Here is a 17,125-nt window from a genome sequence, read left to right as displayed (position 1 = left end):
TTGGGAGCCAAAATGGCTTCATGGCTGTTTTCCTGTGCTGCTTCAGACATGTGGTTTATACACATATGTACGTGTTTGTTTGGTACATTTGTGAACATTTATTATATATCTAAGACCTTAATTTTTTTATTTCACTATTTCTCATGAAAACACCCAGGCATTCATTTAAATAAATGAAATTAAATGGACAGTGGGATTATTGGTTGGTTGGTTCTTGTTTTTATTATGAATTTTGTGTTTTTATCTTGTATTTTTATGTTGTGAACTGCCCTGAGATCTTCAGATGAAGGGCGGTATACAATTTTTTAATAATAATAATAATAGTCCTCACTGACAATTGCCCACAGTGACATTGGAAACCCAAATCTGACTGGCTACAAAGCACTGGGATGCCATCCAATATGTGATCCCTGATTGGGTGGGATCCTACTATGCGACTAATCCAGGAAAACGAAAAGAGCAACCAGGCACCTAGAATAAAATATGGCAATTGACAGAATTGGAAGAGCTGACTTAAAAAACCCCAAAACACCCTGCTGAAATCACAAGTAGCTATCTATAACATAATACAAAGAGCTTCTTTGGACAATGGCAATAGGAACAATAAAAGAATCTATCTATGGTTTGCTAAATAACCACAAAAGGCTTGCAATAAGAAATTGCACATGTCACTGGGGATCACTGCTGTTCTTTTCCCTTTCTGGAACCTAGCTAAGGAAGCTAACTACCATTTCTGCAACCAACCAGATTTGTAGCTGTGAGCATTTGTGAAGCTAATCAATGGCTTTTCCAGCTGGCTGCCAATTCTATTCTTGCCACAATCCAAATGCCACTGTAAAATACTTCTAATTCAGTTACATTTCTCAAGTGTTCAATCAAATGTTTCTAGTGTCTGAGTAACAAGCTTACTGGACTCACTGAAAGCCTTTAACCGACCATACACTTTATTAATCTCTGCAGTTTTCTTCAAAAGCTCTTGATTTTACATTATTGCTTCCAGGAAAAGAAAATCAAAATTTGCTCAACTTATAATTGAAGAATATGTAATGCTAAATAAGTTTCTTTTCATGGACACACACAGGCAGATTTAAGGCAGAACGACCAGTTCAGCTGCACTGGGGGCTGAATCTCAGGGGTACCACAAATATGATATAGAATGGAAGGGAAGAGGCAGGGGGTTCTGTATTGGCACAGGGTGCCACTGAAATTTGAAACCCCAGTGTCTGCCACTGACAAACATCCAGCCTTTTATTTGTTTTATGGCTGACCACTCTACACATCTGCTATATTTTATTTTATTATACTTTACATACGGTAACTGTTGTAATAAGAGGGTTGATTATGTGTTCATACATGTGCAGAAGCATGCTAATCAATCCTAAATGCTGTGCTTGCAACAGCCCACCATGCCAAATACTCTTATTACCTGCTCTTGGCCATTGTGGATCATGGTTAACTAAAGCATAAACATTTGTCTAATCACACCAAAACAACTGAATCATGCAATGGTGATGACAGTATGAAAGCACCAAGCCATCTGCAATTTCTCTTTTCTTCTGTTTTGGATGACCACCCTCAAAGACGTATGGAGGTTTGGATGACCACCCTTTAAAGCAGGTATGGGAGAACCTGTGGCTTTCCAGATGTTATCAGACTGCAGCCCCCATAATCCTTGACCATTGGTCATGTTGGCTGTGGTTGATAGGAGCTGGAAGTTTAATAACATCTGGACATTTGGGCTGGCAAAGAATCCTGCTGGAGTGTTAGGAGGGTCAAGCAGACAAAGGTAACTTGTGTTCACTGCCCTATCCATCACCATTCTCCATATATTTTTTAAAGCAGGGAATTGTTATGATTGTGATTTTGATCACCTGCTATTCACTATCTGAAAGGCCACAGGTTCCCCATATCTGCTGCTAAACATCTGGATGATGGCACTAGGTCAGGTGGCATACACATGGTCCTTCTGTCTGCTTGCCCCCTGATGGCACCCCAGCTTGGCTCTTTGCCAGCAAGAACTTCATGCACAAGACATCCTTCCCATGGTCCAGCAGGAAGTTTTCTGGATTCAAAGTGTGGTGGGATCTTTTCTTTCTGGGGTTGTGGGGCCTGGAAGGTAATGAGAGGGGAGGGAGGAGATAAAAGGATGAACTCTGCCACCTACACCTTGAGATACAGTTGGCTAGAAGACTATCTGGATGACAAAGGAGATTTGATTCCTCCACTTGGGGGTTTCCGCTACCCACCTACCGCTATAACCCTCCAGCCACAGATGGGCAATCAGAGACCAACCTTCCCCACAGGGGAAAAGTGGAGGGGGAAAGCGGAGAGGAGAACCATGCATGCTGCCTTGAGTTCTTCGGAGGAAAGATGGGATATAAATCTCTATTAAGATGATGGTGAATAATAATAATAATAATAATAATAAACACCCAGCACATCATAATAATCATGCATCTTGTGTTTGGCAAGGCTGTGATAACACAGAACTAAAGGCATGGTTTCCATATGTATATTTTTTCCTTGTTTAAAATAGTTTCAAATACACAAAGGATAGGCTGCTTCTCCCTTTGGTCCACATAGCAGAATGATTCTGTCGTAGCAACCAGTTTCTAAGGAAGAAGAATACCTTGCCTCCCCAAAAGGCTGACTTCTTTTCTTTCTCTCTTATGTAACATAGTTCACTAGGAACATCTTCCATAAAATAAGGACAAATGATGTGAGCTGTACATATTCAGCGAGCCACTTCATTCAGTGTACCATACAAGTTGTGGTGCAAGCTGACCTGAGCATTTGATGACTCTTATTGTTTAGTCCTTCAGCTTGTATTGCAATATAGTGTCAAACAGCTTTGATCTTGATGGTGATGAGCTATTTGTGTTCTGTTTGGAAGGGTCTACAGACCATCAGTGGATGCATACAGGCACTGAATGCAGAAGGTCCCAGCAACTCCAATCAAAAGGCGCTTATGTCTCATTATTATTATCAATATTTTTTACATAAAACATTACATATTAGCTTTCATTTCAAGAAGGGATACCAAGGTGGTTCACAAAAAATAGAAGCCACCAGAAAAATAAGAATGGCAATTATAAAAATACAACTATCTGCAATCAAAATACATAGTAAGACATCTACACTTAGACACCTATAATTAAAATGTGCAATACTCAAGCCTGTTAAAACAGCCTCAAAGAATTTCCCCCTCAAAAGGTCCAGAATAAGTACCAAACACCTGCCCTTCCCCACACTTGAAGGAAGCTGAGGAGTCCCAAAACTGGAGGTATATTTCATTGCTAGCCAAGTAAGACATAAGGTAAAGGTAAAGGGACCCCTGACCATTAGATCCAGTCGTGGCCGACTCTGGGGTTGCGGCGCTCATCTCGCTTTATTGGCCGAGGGAGCCAGCGTACAGCTTCTGGGTCATGTGGCCAGCATGACTAAGCCGCTTCTGGCGAACCAGAGCAGCGCACGGAAATGCCGTTTACCTTTCTGCTGGAGCAGTACCTATTTATCTACTTGCACTTTGACGTGCTTTCGAACTGCTAGGTTGGCAGGAGCAGGGACCGAGCAACGGGAGCTCACCCCGTCGCGGGGATTCGAACCGCCGACCTTCTGATTGGTTTAACCCACAGCGCCACCCACATACATTCCCTTTTATTTTAGATGATACTTCAAAACAGTCAGTCCAACTGGAAACAAAACAAATTGAGGGACTTTCAGCCTCAGCATACCCCTTCTTAAAGCAAAAATTTAGAACTGGCCCAAAAGTTCAAAACCTATATAGATACATACATAAGTTTATTCATATGCTGCCTTTCCACAGTCCAAACTATGCTCATGTTGGCTTACAATATGAAAAAATGCATAACAATAACATAACAAAAGTAGTTATAAGCAATAACTAAAACATTAAAAAATACATAAAAATCATGCTTAATTGCATGGAAAGAGAAGGCAGGAATCCTAACTCCAGCACTGTCCCCACTGAGACACTTTATGTTCCACCCACTATTTCAAAAGATCTATACTGGTAATGTGGCTTTTATAGCAAAAATACACAACTATCAGACCAAGAAATGTGGACTAAACTAGGAAATTTACAAACCCTTTGACTGCTACTCAACCCAATCCACACCTTTTTGGCTAACCCAATTACCAGTAAAGCAGCCACAAGACCACTAGTCCCTTTTGAAAGACTTGTAATATCCACAGAAAGACAAGGCCCAGATATAACCTCCACAATCTACAAAATTCTACTCAGTGCATTGGTGGGTTCACCTGACCCTATTTTGGCAAACAATAGAGACTTAACCCTAAAACACATATATAGGTGGTGCCTGACCCCTAGGAAGCTGGCAATGATCCATCCTCATGCCTCACTCTGTTGCTGGAGGGGCTGCCCCACACTTGGTACATATCTGCATGTGTGGTGGGAATGTACAAAAATCCAGCCTTTCTGGAATTTGATATTCCAAGAAATTAAAAAAATAGCAAAACAACAATTGGAAATCAAACTAGAATTAGCTTTATTAAATATATTTCAAGACAAGAATCTTGAATTACATAATAAATAATTAATAAGGTATTTATTACAAGCGGTGAGACGCAGCATAACCAGACACTGGAAATACTTTTCTGGCAGAATGACAATTGGTACAAAACAGTTTAGGAAACAGCTTTCCTTGAGAGATAAACAAATAAACTACAGTTGACACGTGGATAGCTCAAGAAACATGTTTCTACGCCAGTGTGGTTTAATACACCACATATGTCAGTATTCCAGAAAATAAACAATCTATCCCCTCACATCCTCAGCATTTGTCTCAATGAGGTTGGATCTAAATTTAAATTTAAACATAAATTATTATATTCATTTTTAATCTGCTTCTCACATTCATCAATAGACCAACACTTTATATTGTTTCATTGGTAACATAAGAGAGAAAATTACCATTACTTATAGTGATTCAAAGCACAACCAATGAAACATTCAAGAGCCTGCAGAAAGCCAATAGTGATGGGGCCTATCATATTTCAGCAGGGAGGGAGAGAGAATGGAAAGCCACCACCTAAGCCCTTGGGAAGCTACTGCCAGTCTAGACAAAAGTGAGCTGGATGGGCCAATTGTCTGAATTAGCATGTGACAGGCTTATAGCTGCAAACAGACACAAGAAGCACAGCAAGTAAATTACAAACAGACATCCCCAGTGCTTAACATTTTTGCTGCAATGAAGCTATTAAAAAAAATCATATATTTAGACAGTATTGAAGAGAAATGCCCCAATAAGCCAAGTGTTCTTGGGTTAGTAAGAGAGGGGCAGGGAAAGCATAGTGAGCCAGTCAATAAATGCTCAGGTTTAAGCCAGACAATAAATGCTCAGGTTTCTGCTTTCCCATTGGTAAATGATGCACAATTATGTCAGGCCCATGCTTCGATGGGTAATAAGCAACACTTGTGCTTTCCAGTGAGGTAGCATGCACGATGATGCCTCTTGCATTTTGCAATGGATAATAACCATGCATAATATCTGAGGCTACCCTTGGCGTTGGTCTGGAGGCTGAAAATGGTGCAGAATGTACCAGCTAGGTTGTTTGTGGAGGCAAATTACCACCAACATATAACACCCTGTCTGTAGGATTTGCACTGGCTGCCAATCCGCTACCAGGCCAGCCCAGATTGTTGGTACTTAAAATATAAGACAGTTCAGGACCAGGTTATGTGGGAGACCACCTTATAGTAGATTGCTGCATGAAAGTTTCTCCTGCAAGTTCCTAAGATTTCAGAAGCTTGCTCCACAGTAGCTGAGACATCATTGGTTGGTGCCCATTGAGACTGGTAGGGCAGAAGGCAAGGAAGCCCAGCAATAGTTGGAGTCAGAGTCAATGGCTGGCAGAGCCAACTAATTCCAGTTTTGTACTCTTCCTCATCCTCCCTGCTGTGTTCCTCAAAGGACAAACACAAGACTAAGGAGAATAAAGCTGACAGACTGTGTCACCCCCTGGACTGGTTTTAAAGAAGGCAGGCAGGTGGAGGCTGGCCGAGAACAGACTGAGGTTGCTGGGGTACTGCCCTACTTTGCCTAATGGACTAGCCTCCACTGAACTGGTCCATCAGTGAAGACCCATTTATCTAAGTGGGAAAGCCTGCTGGAATAAAAATGTGTTCAATTGTTCCAGGAAAGTGCAGATAGTGGGAACCTGCAGTATCTCAACAGGAATTCTGTTCCACAGAACAGGGGCAGCCCAGCCATTCTGAAAATTCTGCTCTGAGTTCAGTGGAGGCTTTCTTCCAACAGGCTTTCACACTTGGATAAATGGGTCTTCACTGATAATGTCTGTTTTGCATTATTTTATTTTTGCTTTAAATGTATTGGATCACCATCTCAAAGTCTGGAACAATCTCTTCCCCCTCAGAGCAGGAGATCCAATGCTTCCTATAGCCCCTGGGTGTCCTCCCAGTAAACGTAGGATTGAAGATTTAGTGGATAAGTAAAACAGTGGAATGGTTTCTGTGAGATTTGAAATTACACTGGGAGCAGAAAAATGGCATGGTCCTTGGTGGGTTTGGCTCCTACCACAAATGGATGAATGTCCCTTAATTAAACAGTGTAATTATAGTAGGTGTCACCAGATGGCACTGGAACATACAAGTTTATTTTGTTTGTCCACAAGTGCAAAAGTTCTCTCTTGCATAAGACAACATAAAAGCATTTTATTTATTTAAAGAGAGAAAAAAATGTTGTATGAGTCAGAGGTAACTTTTAAACTGAAATGTAATGTGGTGTACAGAGGCACCTAAGATCACAGTCAAGTGTGGATAGGTGTGCCCATATATGTATAATCGCCTAAGACAAATTCTCAAGATGATGCACTTCTGTGATTTTACCCAAGAGACTCTACCCAGCTGGAACCACTCAAATTCATTAATAATTCCTTTTGTTGCAAAATTCTCTTCAGGAAAGGCAGTAGAATAGTAGAACTGAAAGAGCAAAACAAATGTTAACTTGAAGAGAGTTCCACAACTGTGGGGCCACCACCACAAAGGCTCTGTCTTGTGTGCTTGCCAACCTGATTTCACTAATGGGCACACAAATATCTTAAGATAATGGGCAGAGTCCAAAAGTCACATAAGAGCCCTGTATATGCATTAGATCTGCAAAATCCCTCCCTTTCTTAATTATTTCTTTGACAGTTATAATTTATAACTGAGAGAGATGTCTCCATGGAGATTTACATTTGGTGCATGAGCTGCATTCTAGTTTCCAGAAGAAGGGAAGGGAAGTCAAGTGTTAAAGGGTTGAAGGGAGAACAAAAAGCCTGTCTTATGGCTTGAGACAAGAAAGTTTTAAACAAACAAGAATTGTGCTGAGAAAATTTTTATTTGTTGTTTTCTCAATGAAAGTCCTGCTTAAAAATTGAAAGTAACTCTGCCATTTGATACTCTGTGGGAAAGGAATGTGTTCATTCTACATGGACTGTGCCTGTTGGGTCTCATGTTACATTAAGAGATAAGGCTGTGAAGATCTTAAGGTAGAGAGAGATGTGAGATGTAATGAGACTCAGTTGTTCATAATACATTCAGTATGGCAAAAGCATTCAGTATGGCAAGTATATATTTGGACATTACACTTACTGTTTGTATTCTTCAGCAAATGTTTGCTGAGCAAATGAAATTGATTAGATCAAAGACTGATTAAATGGGAAATGAAAGTAAGCCTCGGATGAGTGAAATGAAAAGCAGAATCAAAGATGATGCAGAGACTTTGGAGAAGAATACGGATAAAGGACTGACAGAGGTTGAAATGGTAGAGTTGGAGGGAACAAATGGTGAAATGGAAAAGTTCTTCACAGAGGTGTTTGGAGGATTGAAACAGCCAAATGGAAGAGTTGTGATTTTGGAGGAGTGGAATGAAGTCATGGATGGAAAGATGGAGAAACATCTGGATCTGGCATTGATAGAGCTGAGAGAGAAAAGGCTTTGTGTACAACTTGGCGTGAACTCAGAGGAAAGAGCTATCAAATTTCTGGCACTCCTCTTGGAAAAAGAATGGAAGAAATGCAAATGAAATGGATAGTTTTAGATAAGGATGGAAAACCATGGCAAACACAACAGGAAATGGGAACTGAGGATACAGAACTGGGTGCAAATTAATGGATATATAAGAAAAGAACTGTGGAATAATATCTCAATATATGAACACAATGGGGAGACTCTTATATGGACAAAGACAGAAATATTTATTATTGTTTATTATGAAGGCATGGTTGTTGAAATTATTGGAGGCAAGGTTGATATGGTTGATTAGAGAAAAACCATTGTTGACCTTTAAAAATAATAATTGGAGAACCCCTTTTGGACTTTTTGTATGAAAAGAAAAAATGAATGTATTTGAAACCTTTGGCTCTGAAAATTGGACAAAATATTTCTTGACAGAAAGTAGAATAGTTGGATGTCATCCTTGAGTGAATATTTTGAATAATTTATTTAATGTAACTGACAAATGGAAAATGTGAAGACCTTTCCCCTTTTTTCTTTTTTCTTCTTTCTTTTCTTCTTCCATTCCCTTCTTCCCTTGCCTTTCTGCTGTTCCTTTTTTCTTCTTTGGTGTCCTCTGCTCTTGGCCACTATTGGAGTTCAAGGATGACACATACAGTGGTACCTTGGTTTTCAAACGCAATCCATTCCAGAAGACCATTCTACTTCTGAAACATTCAAAAACAAAAGTATTTACTTATGGAAGCATTTATTTACGGAAAACTCAATACGGAAGCTGCATGGCACGTTTGAATTCCCAAAAGCATTTGAAAATCAAAGCAGTTACTTCTGAGTTTTCAGCGTTTGAAAACTGAAATGTTCAATTTCTGAGACGTTCAAAAACTGAGGTTCCACTGTATATGAAGGTGGTAGATCATTGGTGGAAGGACCCTGTGTGAGAGACAGGGAAGTGAGATCTTCCAGTGTGAGAGTTTTGGAGAAGAAAGGGAAGCTCACAGGTGAGAGCTAGGAGAGTCCACCACTTTCTATGGGTGACAAAAGTCAAGAGCTACCTTTGAGAGAGTTTTCTCTTATCTTTATCTCTGTTTTTTTTAATCAGTTTATTTTCTTTTATTGTATTATGAAAAAGCTTTAATAAAATCTTATGGGGTAAAAAAGAAAAATTATGGGCAGAGTCATACAAGAGCAGATTGTCCTTCAGGTGATCTGATCCTAAATGATTAGGGCCTTAATGGTGGCTCCTCACCCAACCCCATACCAAGCAGTTTTTTTCTGGCCAAGCAAGACACAATTAATTTTGGCAGCGGGTGCAAAAAGAAAATTAAAGTAGGCTAGGCACAGAGCTGGGGTGCATGGAGCTCAGCACTGATGGAAATTAAACCATTCCTACCCTGATTATCGGAGTAACCGTTTGATGAGCAGAAAAGGAACAATAACCACCCATTCTCATCTGAGCTGCATGAATCAGAAGATGGAGGCTGTGTGCCTGTGTGTGCACACATGCATCTAGGAATGGGAGAGAAATTCAATTCAGTTCCTATTTTAAAGGCGAAGCAACCTAAATCTGCACTTTCCCAAATAATATGCCATCTGAAACACAGTTATCCTTCTAAACTCACACTTCTATGAATTTTGCAATGCATTTCTCCAGTCAAGGTATTAAAAATGCATATACAATAAGTGTGGAGTGTATGAAATGCACATATTAGCAAAGACAGGGGAGAAAGATGCATTATATTTTGCTTTGTAAAAGTGTGTATAATAGGAGAAATTCACACACACAAAAAAAAGAAAATTTATGAAATGCTATGAAAATGTGGGGAAATGAACTTATGAGTGGAAAAATGAGAATCTGAGAGAAACCAGAATTGACAGATTCACCCATCCTCAATGCATGCATAAAATAGGGAGGGTGGGTAGTGGTGAGCCAACACTGGCATGCAGCCCTCAGGGAGCTGCCCAAGTGTGAATGCACGCCTCGGGTCAAAAAAGATTAGCCAGACTAACTTAACCTTGGAGTACAGCTTCTCCACAACAATTGTGTATCACCCAAAAAGGACCACCTATCTGTTTTTTGAAACTTTTAGGGATTTTGTTCGAGTTTTAGTTATGCCTCTTTTCTTTCATTTACATTACTGTTAAATATAATGAAAAATCTTAGTACATTATTGATTAATAACACACTGAGTTTATTTGACTATTGCCTGTGAAGTTCTGATAACACCTTGCAAAATGATAATGCTCACAGTTAACACACTCCCCCCCCCCCATGCTTGGCATTATTTAGGATTATGCTCCATGGCACATTAATGAAATGCTTTTCTCTTCAGCCTTTCTCGCCTAGTATGTAGAAGGAGACCTTTCCAGTTTTCCAGCTGACTTCCTTATACAGTGTTCTGTCATAATCCGTTTACAAACAATACCTTCAGACAAATTCAAATCTTTGGCTTGTAGCTTCAAGATTCTTCAAATTCTAATATCTTTGAGTGATCTTATTCTTGTAGAAACCTCTCTGATGACTTTCTCCTCTGCCACCAGAGACAATTCTATTGCTTGTTAGAAATCCTGCTAATTCACTCAAGCAGCAATTGTTACTGACCCTTCTTAACTGTGTGACATAATGATAAACAGTTTGATCTGCTTTTTGCATGCATGTACAGAATAATTCTTTCCAAATTTTCACCACCACCACCACCACCACCATCATCATTTTAGGTATGCAGTAAGCTGTACGCTGGCTCCCTCGGCCAATAAAGCAAAATGAGCACCGCAACCCCAGAGTCGGTCATGGCTGGACCTAATGGCTGGACCTTTACCCTTTACCTTTATTCTTCAACTCTGGCCAAAATTTAACTTAGTTTCATATTCCCCACTTTTTGCAAACCTAGAGCTATTACAAAAGTCCAAGGCATTCGCTCCCACAACATGTAGAAACATTTACAGTTTTGTTTTTTCACTTCTCTTTTCTGCTCCAGTTGTTGCCAGGTAAACTTCTAACCATTGTTTGTCACTCCCCACAAAAAATGAAGGCTTGCAGGTGGTTGTAGCAAATCCATGTTTTTATGGATCTCTTTCACTTCAACAGTACTTACAGAAGCCTTCTGCTCTTAATGGTTCCCTTGTCCGCTGTTAACACGTCGTATATCCCAGAAATGGTGTCTGCCAGGTTATTCCAAGGTCCTCTTCACTCGAGTATTCTGACAGTGTGAAATGATTTTAGATCCATAAATATAGATCCCAACCTGAATCTGCAGAGTGACTCAGCAAAGTGCATGTCAGCCTGAACCTCTGTTCCAATCTATTGTGGCCTGAGGGTGTGCCCACAAATGATAATTTCCTTAATATTTATTAACCAGTGCTCCATATGTGGGAATGCCTCTCAGTGCTAAACTATATCACTATAGTAAGGAATAGACTTTGTTCTATTCTGTCCATGTGCATGTATTTTTCTGCAAATGAACTCAGGCTCAAATCCAATATATTGATATCTGGGATAACAACTCATTGAACTCAACAGGACTTAATTACAAGTTGGCATTCACAGGATTGCAGAGCTGGAAATTTAATGTCACGTGGGTACAGGCAGCCCAGAGGGAGAAGAGGCCTCAAGTATGGGAAATGGAGGAGGAAAGCCAAAATGGATGGAGCTTTTTGAGAGGAAGATCGGTAAGAGAAGGCTCTCTTAAAGCAATCTGTTCCTCCAATAAGAGAGATCTGCCCTCTCTCAAAAGCCCCACCAGGTGAGGAAGAAGAGAGAGAGACAGAGAGATATTAAAGGAGAGAAAGTGGGTGGCCCTGCCCATTTTGGGATCCAGCCCCATCCAGCCCCAGAACTCCTGTAACCTGAAGAATACTAGTGGAACAGCGGGGGAGGGGGAAGCATCACCAACCACCCCCCCAAGTGGAAAAAGGGGTACTATAGAAACATGGAATCACAAAGTACTCTGAGGGTCTTCCAGTCCAACCCCCTGCAATGCAGGAATCTCAACTAAAGCATCCATAACAGATGGCCATCCAACCTCTGCTTAAAAACCTCCAGTGAAGGAGAGTCCATCACCTCCAAGGGAGTCCATTCCACTGTCAAAGAACTGTTACTGTCAGAAAGTTCTCCCTGATGTTTAGTATGAATCTCCTTTCTTGTACAGTCATACCTCGGGTTGAAGTAGCTTCGGGATGAATATTTTCGGGTTGCACTCTGCGGCGACCCAGAAGTAACGGAACACATTATTTCTGGGTTTCGCCACTCGCGCAGACGCTCAAAATGACGTCACTCGCATACACGGAAGCGGCGAAAGGCAACCCGCGCACATGCAGTCGAGTGTTACATTCACTTCAGGGCTCCGGAATGGATCCCGTTCGCATCCAGAGGTACCACTGTTACTTGAATCCAGTGGTTTGGGTCCTAGCCTTTGGAGCAGGAGAAAACAAGCTTGCTCCATCTTCCATGTGACAGCTCTTCAGATATTTGAAGATTGCTATCATATCTCCTCTCAGTCTCCTCTTTTCCAGGCTAAACATACCCAATTCCCTCATCTATTCCTCATAAGACTTGTTTTTCAGACCCTTGATCATTTTGGTTGTCCTCCTCTGCACACGTTCCAGCTTGTCAACATCCTTCTTCAATTGTAGTGCCCAGAATTGGACACAGTATTCCAGGTGTGGTCTGACCAAGACAAAATAAAGTTGTACTATGACTTACCTTGATCTGGATACTATACTTCTGTTGATACAGCCCAGAATAGAATTAACTTTTTTGCTGCTGCTCCACACTTTTGAATTGTGTTAAGCTTGTGGTCTACTAAGACCCCAAGATCCTTTTCACGTGTACTATTGACAATCCAGGTGTCCCCCATCTTATATTTGTGCAGCTGGTTATTCCTTGGTTATACCAATAAATCTGGATTGCCTGTTATAAAACAGAGCATTATTTGTAGGATTCCTCTACTGCAGAGTGGAACATGTGGTTGATTCAATCCACCACACACCTTTGCAAAGCAATTAACCACCAAACATTTCTGCTTTAACACAACAAAGAATGCTAGCCTTTGTTGGCCTTTCTTGGGCAGTGTTTTGATGCAGGTAATTCCCCTACCAAAATATATCCTCATTCCAATGCACCATGAAGGGAAGGAGGTAATGGGGAGAGCTTTTAGTGTTTTATTTTCTTGTTGCAGTTGTCACACCCACCTTCCTCCCAGTTAATTTTTAAAACAGATGCAGACGGACAGGGAAGACTCATTGTACTTTTAATTGGAAGCTCAATTAAGCAATAGTAGGATGGGTGTTGGCCTGATTTACAAAGCAATAATCCAGACTTGGAATGAATAAACAAGAATGAAGGTTAAATACAGTTATTGGCTTTAGCCAGAAGGCTAAATTAATCCTGGATGAGTCAAAGATAGTTTCCCAAACATCCCCAAAGGCACACTTCTTTTGGCAAGGAGATGATAGAATTGGAGGTGCATTTTATGCCTCAAAAGTTTTAGTTTAGAGTGGGTAAGCATCAGAACCATCTGCCCTCCAAGCAACCTCCCCTCTTCACACGCATGCCTCATGTTTCTCCATGCTTCTTTATTAGAATGTGGTGGGTCCAGATCAGGGAATCATGTAGGGATGCAACATTCTCTATAGACAGGTAATTCCAATGTGCCTCTTCATCAGGAGTGATTAAGTAGGCCCTTGCAGAGATAGGGCAAAATTAGCTGACACCCAGTAAAATATGATTAGAGTCATATTGACTCAACAGTTAGCTGCTTCTGGAAGTGAGGAGTCCTGCTGGGTCCCTGCATTGGGAGGCAGAAAACAATCTAATCTCATTCTACCCAGAAATGTGGCAACGTTACTTGCCCTTAGCAGACTCGGTTTGGAAGGAGGCAAAGCCAGAATGATCTAATGGGTAGTCTTCTGGAGGGTAGATGGCATGAGCCATTAGCAAAATCACTGATTTCTCACAAACCACTAACCAATTCTTTCACAGGACACACAGGGCAGCAGTTTGCCAGTTTAAGAAAATCAGCATGGATCTGTAGACATCCCCCTCCATGCTTCCATATCATACTTTCCTGCTTTCCAGCAAGTAGGAAATGTTTTTACGGTGACTAAGGGAGAAGGGGGTCGGTTGGGAGGAGGAGGATCTCAGAGAATTCTCTTGGGGAACTTTGCAAGGCTGTCAGTGATATTTTGAGTTAAGGGCCAAGAACTCCAACAACTCAGTAAGGTTTCACAGGTAGCTGGTGGTTGGCAGGATCTTGAGTGGAAAACCCCTATTCCTTCAAGATGAAAAGTGTCTGACATTGTGCCCTGATTATTTTAAATTGAAAGAGGAGAAGGGAAACACCAGTCCTTGCTCCTAAGTAGGAATGGGTTGGTGATTTAGGCACTTGAGGAAAGAAGTCCAAACTGCCACATGGTGGAAATACTTAACATAGGTGCTGGGTCTAGGGGGCCCTGTGTGTCAGGGCAGCCACACATTTTGTGTGTGTAGGGGGGTCCTTAGCACCCACAACATGGGGCTCCAATGCAACTTCCAGTTTCTACCAAAAGTCACACAAGAGCCCCAATGCGAACTCCCAGAGGATGTCAGAGACCCTGCCAGGCTTACAAACACGACTTCTGGTAGTGTCCTGCACTTCCGATAGAAACCGGAAGTCACAACGTCACGATGCCATGTTATATCATGGGCGCCATTGGGCACCCATAACTTGGGGCCCAAGTCAGCACCCCTGCCATATAAAAAGAAATCTCTAAGCAGCTCACACAAACAAACTAAAAACCTAATAAGCTGTAGTTGTTTTTAGAACATTTTAACTGTTTTAAGAACACAGGTATATCTGTCAAAAAGCCACAGTTTCATAAGACAGCTGGTACAGCAGTGTGAAAGGAGCAGTAGAAAATGGAACAGAAGCGCTAATGATTGAATCAGGAAAAGTAGCACAATATCCACTATCTCTGAATGCATCAAATATCCAGAGTCACATGTTCCCTGTCCCCAATTTAGATGCTCTTGGTGCAACAACAACAACAACAACAAAAAGGGAAAAAGAGAGAGAAGCTTGAACAAAGTCTTGGGTATCCCTTGTGGAGAAAGCATCAATACCTCTCATATCAGCTATCTCCAGGTTACCGATTTAGGATGCTGAACAGATAAGCTGATACCATCTGCAGCAGCAGAAGGGCTCCTTTCAGTCAAGCAGACATATTCATAATTAGGAGAAATGCATCGTTTGTCACGTAACAGCTTGAAACTGCAAATGGGGCTGCTGCCATTTCACAGTTGCCTACGAAGAGAGTGGAACGGCTTCAGTGCCTCAAATTGGCATCTCTTGAAGGAGCACCACACTTTAAAAGGATGCATGAAAATACCATAAGGAACTACCCCATCCCAAAATACACACAGTAGCCACACCCTGGGTGGTGATGCACATGCCATATCTGACCACCTCCTGCCCCTGCCCCTGCCCCCACTTGCTTGCTAATCTATATCGATCATCTATCTATCTATCTATCTATCTATCTATCTATCTATCATCTATCTATCATCTATCGATCTATCATCTAGGTAGCTAGCTAGCTAGCTAGCTATAACCCTTCTTTTCTCTCTGAGTACTCAAGGTGGCTTACAGATAAACTTAGGAAAAAACCCAAACATTAAAAAACAATTAAACATTGATAGAACTAAAACTATACAGTTGTTGGCATTGATTCAACAAAAGTGATTAATTTGATCAGTGATACCACTTTAAAATTATAATGCTATAAATTGATATACACTATTATCTCCTAATGCTGTAAAATGCATGCTTTCTTCTTCTTTTACTTGTTATAAGTTACACTGGATATTTTGTTGTTTAAATTATGTTGGAGATCAATTAAAATATTATATTAAAATATATATTTTGTATTCAAATAATATATTGCCTATCTCTTATGCCCTTCAAAAGCAAATGTGTCGAGGCGTGTGTGCGTGTGTGCAAATCCACATGGTGGTGGTGGGTTCCAAACTGAGTCTTTGACCATGGTAAAAGAAAGCCTAGTGCTTTGAATCAGGGTTGGGCAAAATTTGGCCCTCCAGATGTTACTGAACTACAGCTCTCATCATTCTTGCCCATGGGCCATGCTTGCTGGGGCTGATGGGAGTTGTAGTTCAGTAACCTCTGGAGGGCCAAAGTCTGCAAAGTTCTTACAGTGGTGATTCACTGTTAGGTATTTCTCAGTTTATGAAAAGCATCACAGGACAGGCCCCTGCTCTTTCTTCATGGAAGCAACAACACAAGCTCAGAGACTCACAGCTTTAAGGCCTAACAGACTGGAATAGTTAAAGTGAGCTGCAGCGACTGGTGGAGCTGCCTGGCTGGTTAGGAGCAGTCCAAACCCCAAGAAGGCTTAAGTGCCCAGGAAGACACTCCTCGCTGCAGTCCTGGAAGCTCATGGCATAGCTCAGCTATGCACAGAGCTGATTCTAGTCCAGATGACTCTCGACGATCTCTACAGTTCATAGACTCCTATTATTAAGGATTATGTTATCCCTTTGTTGCAGACATAAGATTGCACAAACAATGGTCTGCTACACTACACTAGCTTTTGTATAACCCAACATGTTTCGTTAAGCAAGGGATTACAGGAAGGAGGCCTTGGAATTATGGCCATAAAAAACACACCACCCAGGCTGTTGTATTCTGTTTCTCCTTTCCGTCCTCCTAGTTCATTGGAGCAGAGAGGGCGGCAGGTTGCCCATCTTCTGCATCTATCAGAAAGGATCAGAGCCCTTTGCCAAAACCTCACCCATGTCATGAAACAGATTTCAAGGAAGTTGGCAGCACATTCAGGACAGGTAACAAACACCCATTGCAGGCAGGGATTCAAATTCTATTTTCCTGGGCTGACCCTATTGAATAGGCTTGGATTGCTCAACACTCATGTCACAATGCAGAAGAACGATGTGTACTGTATACATAGGGGTAGCCAATGTGGTACCCTGCAGAAGATGTGACAAAGGCTCAACCTCTGAGCTACAGCCCTTCTCAAGATCAACTCACCTGAGATATCTGGCCTCTTGTCCTGCTTACCAGACTTTTAAAAGGAAGATACTTTCTCCTCTTCCTTCATACATAATTCTGATATGACACC

This window comes from Podarcis pityusensis, assembly GCF_964106645.2.
Source record: "Podarcis pityusensis genome assembly, chromosome: Z".
NCBI classification, from domain to species: Eukaryota; Metazoa; Chordata; class Lepidosauria; order Squamata; family Lacertidae; genus Podarcis; species Podarcis pityusensis.
Note: the sequence above shows the minus strand (reverse complement) of the source record.